Consider the following 7,303-nt stretch of genomic DNA (forward strand, 5'->3'; position numbering starts at 1 on the left):
TCCTCTTTCCTTCCTCTCCGCCACCTGGTAACTGGGGGAGAGATCTCCTGGCCATGGGCCTGGTTAGGCCCAAGGCCACGGGGGGATGGGCAGTCTCAGATCTGGCCAGATGAGACTATCCTAGCAGTGCGGGGGGAAGGAGGAGCCCTGGGGGTTTTGGGTGCAACCTCAGGTGGGGATGGGGTCTCTCTGGGTCTGTTTTGGGGTTTCGTCTAGTCACTGTGTTTCTAGCTCTCTGCACGCACTCACTGTTCTCTATTTAAACTTTCCATCACTTTTGCAATCTGTTTGTCTGAGTCATCATTTCTGCGCGTGGTGGGGAGGGGGTCTGCCCCAAACCATTGCAACAGTGCAGGGTGTGAGATGGCAAGGCAGGCCATGGCAGGGCAGGGCAGGGTAGGGCAGGACAGGGCAGGGCAAGGCAGGGCAGGGCAAGGACGGACAGCGCAGTGCATGGGAGGGCAGGGTAGGGCAAGGCAGGCAAGGGCAGGGCAAGGCAGGGCAGGGCAAGCCAAGGCAGGGCAGGGCAAGGAAATCAGTGCAGTGCAAGGGAGGGCAGGGTAGGGCAGGGCAAGGCAGGTCAGGGGAGGGGTTGGCAAGGCAGGTCATGGCAGGGTAAGGTAGGGCAGGGCCAGACAGGGCAAGGCAAGGTAGGGCAAGGGAGGGCAGGGTAGGGCAAGGCAAGGCAGGTCAAGGCAGGGCAGGGCAAGGCAAGGCATGGCAAGGCAGGGCAAGGCAGGGCAGTGCAGTGCAAGGAAGGGCAGGGCAGGGCAAGGCAGTGTAGGACAATGCAAGGCAGGGCAGGGCAATGCAGGGCTGGGCAATGCAGGGCAAGGCAGGGCAAGGCAGGGCAGGGCTTGGCAAAGAAGGCCAGGGCAGGGCAGGGCATGGCAGAGAATTGCAGGGCAAGGCAGGGCAGGTCTTGGCAGAGCAGGGCAAGGCAGGGCATGACAGGGAAAGGCAGGGAAAGGCAGGGCAAGGCAGAGTAGGACTGGGCAAGGCAGGGCAGGGCAGGGTAGGGAAGGGAAGAGCAGGGCAGGGCAAGGCAGAGCAGGGCAAGTCAGGGCAGGTCAGGTCTAGGCAGGGTAAGGCAGGGTAGGGCAAGGCAGGGAAGGGCAAGGCAGGGCAAGGCAGGGCAGGGCACGGCAGGGCAGGGCTGGTAATGCAAGTCATGGCAGGGTAGGCCAGGGCAAGACAGGACAGGGTATAGGAGGGCAGGGCAAGGCAGGACAAGGCAGGGCAAGGCAAGGCAGGGTAGGGCAGGGTTAATCAAGGTAGGGCAGGGCAAGGCAGGGCAGGGTTTTTCAGGGCAGGGCAAGGCTGGGTAGATCAGGGCTAGGCAGGGTAGGGCAGGGCCAGGCAGAACAGGGCAGGGCAGGGCAGGGAAGTGCAGGGCAAGACAGGGCAAAGTAGGGCAAGGCAGTGCAGGGCAAGGCAGGTCAGGGCAGAGCAGGGCAAGGCTGGGCAATGTATGGGAGGGCAGGGTAAGGAAGGACATGGCAGGGCAGGGGAAGGCAGGGCACGGCAGGGCATTGAAATTCAGAGCTGGGCAAGGCAGGGCTGGGCAATGCAGGGCAGGGCAAGGCAGGGCAGGTCGAGGCAAGGCAGGGCAAGGCAGCATAGGGCAGTGCAAGGCAAGGCAGGGCAAGTTTGGCCAAGGCAGGGGAAGGCATGGCATGGCTTGGCATGGCAAGGCAGTTCAAGGAAGGGCAGGGCAGGGCAGGGCAGGGCAGGATAAGGCATGGCTGGGCACAGCAGGGCAGAGCAAACAATAGCAGGGCAATGCAGTGCAGGGTAAGGTAGGGCAGGGCAGGGCAAGAAAGGGCAAGGAAGGGAAAGGCAGGGAAAGGCAGGGCAGGGCAGGGCCAGGCAGAACAGGGCAGGGCAGGGCAGGGAAGTGCAGGGCAAGACAGGGCAAAGTAGGGCAAGGCAGTGCAGGGCAGGGTTAGTCAAGGTAGGGCAGGACAGGGCAGGGTTTTTCAGGACAGGGCAAGGCTGGGTAGGGCAGGTCAAGGCAGGGCAGGGCTGGGCAAGAAAGGGCAGGGCAGGGCAAGGCAAGGCATGACAGGGCAGGGCAAGGCAATGCAAGGAAGGGCAGGGCAGGGCAGGGCAGGGCAAGGCAAGGCAAGGCATGGCAGGGCAGGGCAAGGCAATGCAAGGAAGGGCAGGGCAGGGCAAGGCAGGGCTGAGCTGGGCAGGTGTGACCATTTGAGGCTGTGCCTTTAAGCAAGAGACAGTGCTGGGACACTATGGCTGAATTTTGGAATATTAACGAAAACAATCAGATATTCTCAACTAATTTCATTGGTGGATTGGTAGAATGCAGTTTTAAGTTTAGGTGCAGCTGGGATTTTCCTCTGAGTTTGCTCCTTTCCTTCTCCCTTTCCAGCTCGTCTGCTTCTGGGTTCCCTGCCAGAGTGACATTGGACAGATAAGCAACTAAGGCCTACCAATATTCTGCTTTATTATTAACTGCTCTATTTCTCTCTTTCTAACCTTCTTTGGGGAAAAAGGAGAGAGAAGGGGGTGCGGGGGGGAACCCTCCTCTGGAGGAGGGAATTTCGTTCCTGTATTATTGTATTTTTTTTTTTTTACTTTGATGCACATTTCTGTATATTGTGGCAATGCCAGCGAGGAGCAGTGTGAGCAATCTGATGTGCAGGCCTAGAGCCTGACATGGTGGCAGGCCATGCTCAGCATAAATGCAGAGTCAGCTAGCAGTGGAGCAAAACAGTGCTGTGCCTGCAGCATGTAACTAAAACAAGACACTGGTAGCTACAAACATGGACAGTTATCTTGGGACAACAGGACATGCACCTGCATCAACAACCTCATTGTGTCGTTAGTAGTTGGACCAATAATCTGTAATAGTGCAACGTGTGGTCACTGTAGTGGTTTGAGCCTTAACTGAGAGTTAAAAGCTCAAATGGGGAAAAGGCTGAGAATCTCTTCCCCACTTCCCCCCCCACCTCCTCCCTCCAAACAGGGAGAGGAGGGAAAAAAAAGGGTAAGGAGCAAACCCACTAAGCAACAATCTGGAGTCAGCTTGGAAGTAGAGAGGCAAGTAATTTATTTTTTTTTTTTTTTCCCTTCAAAATATATATATATATATATAGCAATAACAGGGAAAAAGGTTCACAAGGGCAAGGAACAAAAATCGATGGGAGGGGGATAGAAAAAGAATAATACAAAACCAGTCTGTCTCTGAGAAGGCACAGAGGCAGCAGGGAGAAGGATCAGGTCCGGCCACGTGGCTGAGGATCAGGAGAGCAGCTGCAGTAGCTCTCATCCAGCAGAGGCAGGAGCCAAAAAGGAGATCCAACAGCTATGAGGTCCTGCTTTTTTATACCCTTGCTGGGCAGGGAGGGGGAAGTGGAACAGACTCAGCTTTCCTAGGGGGAGACGCCCTTCAGGGAGTGTAAAGTACCCACAAGCCCTCCACCCTGCTTTCTTCTTTTGTTCTCAGAAAAAGGTGTTAACCCACCACAGTCACTTCTAGGGAACCAATGGAGCTGTGCCAACGAGGCTCTCCGAGTTTATATAAGTTGTAGCAGTTGCCTTGCTACACACTTCTGCCTTTTCTGTCTCCTGTTCTTCTACACTTTACAGTGCTATACTTGCACTACAGGCCTGCTCCACAGGCCTGCACCTCAGGCCTGCACCATTGGCCTGCAACACTGGAACAATAAAGGAACAATACTCAATCATATTCATCAGCTGTATTGATTCCTATCTCAGTTGTCCGATAGTGTATATGTTGTAAACACTGTAAATTGTATACATATCCTGCATTCTCCAAAACTGCTTGTAAATATAGCATTTTTTTTTTCCTTTGCTTCTCCATCTGGCTAGCTGTGGTTTCTCTTCCTCTTTGTGGGGGAGAGAAGGCTGGGCCCTTTTCTCCAAACCACCACAGCAGGGCAGGGCCAGGCAGGGCAGGGCAAGGAAGGGATGGACAGGGCAGGGCAGGGCAGGGCAGGGCAATACAGACAGGGCAGGGCAGGGCAGAGCATGGCAAAGCAAGGCAGTGCAGTACAGGGCAAAACAAGGCAGGGCAGGGCAGGGCAGGGCAATACAGACAGGGCAGGGCAGGGCAGGTCACGGTAGGGCAGGGCAGGGCACAGTAGGGCAGGGCAAGGCAAGGCAGGGCAACGGAAGACAGAGCAGGGCAGGGTAGGGCAGTGTAAGGCAGGGCAAGGCAGGACAGGGCAGTTCATGGCAGGGCAGGGCAGGGCAGGGCTGACCAAGGCAGATCAGGGTAGGACAATGCAGGGCAGGGTAAGGCAGGGCAGGGCAGGGCAGGGGATGGGAGGGCAAAGAAGGGCAGGGCAAGGCAGGGCAGGGGAGGGCAATGCAAGTCAGGGCAGGGTAGGCCAAGGCAGGGCAAGGCAGGGCAAAGTAGGGCAGGACAGGGCAGGGCTGGGAAAGGCAGGGCAAATCAGGGAAAGGTAGGACAGGGCAGGGCAAGGTAGGGCAGAGAAAGGCAAGGCAAGGCTGAGCAGAGAAGAGGAGGGCAGGGCAGGTCAAGGCAGGGGAGGTAGGGCAGGGCAGAGCAGGGCAGGACAAGTCAGGTCATGGCAAGGCAAGGCAGGGCAGGGTAAGAAAGGGAAGGGCAGGGCAAGGCAGGGCAGGGCAGGGTAGGGCAGAGCAAGGCAGGTCAGGGAAGGGCAGCCTAAAGCAGGGCCAGGGAGGGCAGGGCAGGAGAGGGGAGGGCAAGGCAGGGCAGGGCAGAGCAGGTCAAGGCAAGGCAGAGTAAGGCAAGTCAGGGCAGGGCAGGGCAAGGCAAGGCAGGGAAGGGTAAGGCAGGGAAGGGTAAGGCAGGGAAGGGCAGGGCAAAGCAGGGCAGGGCGAGGTAGGGCAGGGCAAGGTAGGGCAAGGCAGGACAGAGCAAGGCAGGGAAGGGTAAGGCAGAGCAAGGCAGAGCAGGGCAGGGCAGGGCAAGGCTGGGCACACTAGGGGAGGTCAGCGCAAGCGAGGGCTGGGCAAGAAAGGGGAGGACAGGGCAAGAGAGGGCAAGGCAAGACCATGCAGGGCAGGGCAAGGCAGGGCAGGGCAAGGCAGGGCAGGGCAGGGCAGGGCAGGGCTTGGCAGGGCACGGCAGGTTAGGGCATGGCAGGGCTAGGCAGGGCAGGGCAGGGCAGGGCAAGGTAGGGAAATGTCAGCGCTTGGGGCTGTCCCCTTAAGAAAGGGAATATGGTGGACGGAAGTTGGTAAATGAAAAGAACGATCTAAACTAATTTCATTGGTAGAGTGGGAGGAAGCACCTTCTGAACTGGGAGTGCAGGAGGGTATACTGGGCATTCCAGCACTTTTCTATCAGTCTTGCTTCCGCTCCTCCGCCAAGCAGCAGCAGCTCTCTGTGCTGGGCTTTTGGCCAAGGCTTTGGCCTTGAAACTGATAAGGCATGTATTAACTGCTTTCCAATTAACACAACTGCTTCTAACCTTTTTTCTCTTTCTCTCTCTTTCTAACCTGCTCAGGGAAAAGGGGGAGAGAGGGGAGAGCGGAGGTGGGAAACCCCCTCAGCAGAGGGGGGAACTCTCATTTCTGTGCTACTCTGTTGTATATCTTTGTATATATTGTAAATATTGTAAATTTGTATATATTTCCCTGCGTTTCCCTGCTTTGTAAATATACAGCACCCATTGCTTTGCTAATTCAGCTGTGAGTTTTTTTTTCCTTTCCCTTCAATTTTTCCTTCCCTTTACTTTACAGGGGGGAGGGAGGAGGCTTTTTGGCCTTACCCTTCCAACCCCTACGACATTATTTTTTTCTTGGCTTACCCAACGTGGGGCAGATAATTAGTTTAATTTATTACTCGATTGATTTAGTGTTTTCTAGCTGAATTAGCAAACATGAAGGTGTTGTGGTTTGTAGAGCGATTATTCTTTTCAATTTTTGGGGCTCTGGCTTATAGATACTGTTTGGGTTTGATTTTGGATTACCTGGGTAAATATTATCTGTGGGTTATGTATAGAGTTAGATTATGGTATGGAAAATGCGTGGATTTCTTATGGCCAGCAAGATACAGAAATGTTACCTCCACCACTCTCCCAATTGAGATAAAGGGTTTTAGGATTCTGCCGGAGGAGAGAGTAACTTTAGGTGATGCCTGGGACCCAAAAGTAATTTATGTGATGTGTATAATTCTGCTTCTGGTGATAATTATCGTGTATCTCCTGATTTCTTTGCGGCGAGAGAGAAAGGTGTCCAGGGCGTGTTTTGTTATTAAAACTAGATCAAAAAGAAAATGCCGTGGCTCTGGATCAGTCCCAGAGTCATCTAGTGATGAGGAGTGTGCAGAATCTCTGTCAGTTAAAAAGTTAATTGGTAAAGCAGCTCTAAACGACTTTGCTGACTCTGGCAAGCTGCCAAGGGCGGCGGCTGGTATCAACATGGCGCCTACTCCTTCTCCTCCTTCTTCTTCTCCTTCGGCCATTAATGGAGCAACGTCATTTCCGCCCACTCTCTCGGTGGGACTGGAAGTCACTGCCCCAGCAGCTGATTTATCTCAGGACCTGTCAGCTTTGATTAAGGTGGCTGTAAATCCAAACACAGCTCCAGTTAAGGTGGCTGTTTTAAAGACTAGAAGTACAAAGACCAAAGATGATGGAGAAGAAGAGCTGGAGACTGATCCTGGTGAGGGGCCCTCCACTCTAAGAAATCCTGCTGAGGAGGAAGAGAAGGTTTGTTTTAAAGATCTAGCTAACCTAGTGAGATCAAAGCAGGATAGAGATGAAGCTAGGAAAGGAGCTGGCAAAGGTGGTTCTCAGCTTAAAGAGATCCTTGAGAAAATGACAGCAGGATTATTTGGACAAAAAGTTCAGGGAGAGGAAGAAGATGATATTTTAGAGTGTTCCTCAGCACATGAGGAATTGCAAAATGTCTGTAAAGATTTCACCAGGGCAGATAAGGAGCCAGTTCTAGCTTGGCTTAGTAGGTGTTATGATACAGGTGCTCCAGCTCTAACAGTTGGAGACAAGTCAGCAGCTCAGTTAGGAACTCTCTTGAGGGATAATGGAATAGATAGACATCTAGGCAGGGCTCTCGGTAAGGTTAATCTGTGGATATGCCTTTTAATGGCGGTTGCCCTGAGTTACCCTTCCCGAGATGATCTTCCATGGAATCCTAAACCCTGGACTACCATAGATGAGGGAATTAAGCACTTGAGAGAATTTGCTGTTAGAGAGTTACTCTATGGTGAACATGAAACTCTGAATCCTGATGACATTCCTGTGGGTATTGGTCTTGCTAAAAAGATCATCAAACTTGCTCCTTCTAATTATGCAAACATTCTGGCAAG

Source organism: Melanerpes formicivorus, unplaced genomic scaffold, assembly GCF_026170545.1.
Source record: "Melanerpes formicivorus ecotype bairdi unplaced genomic scaffold, bMelFor1.0.p_v2 SCAF_4, whole genome shotgun sequence".
NCBI lineage: Eukaryota > Metazoa > Chordata > Aves > Piciformes > Picidae > Melanerpes > Melanerpes formicivorus.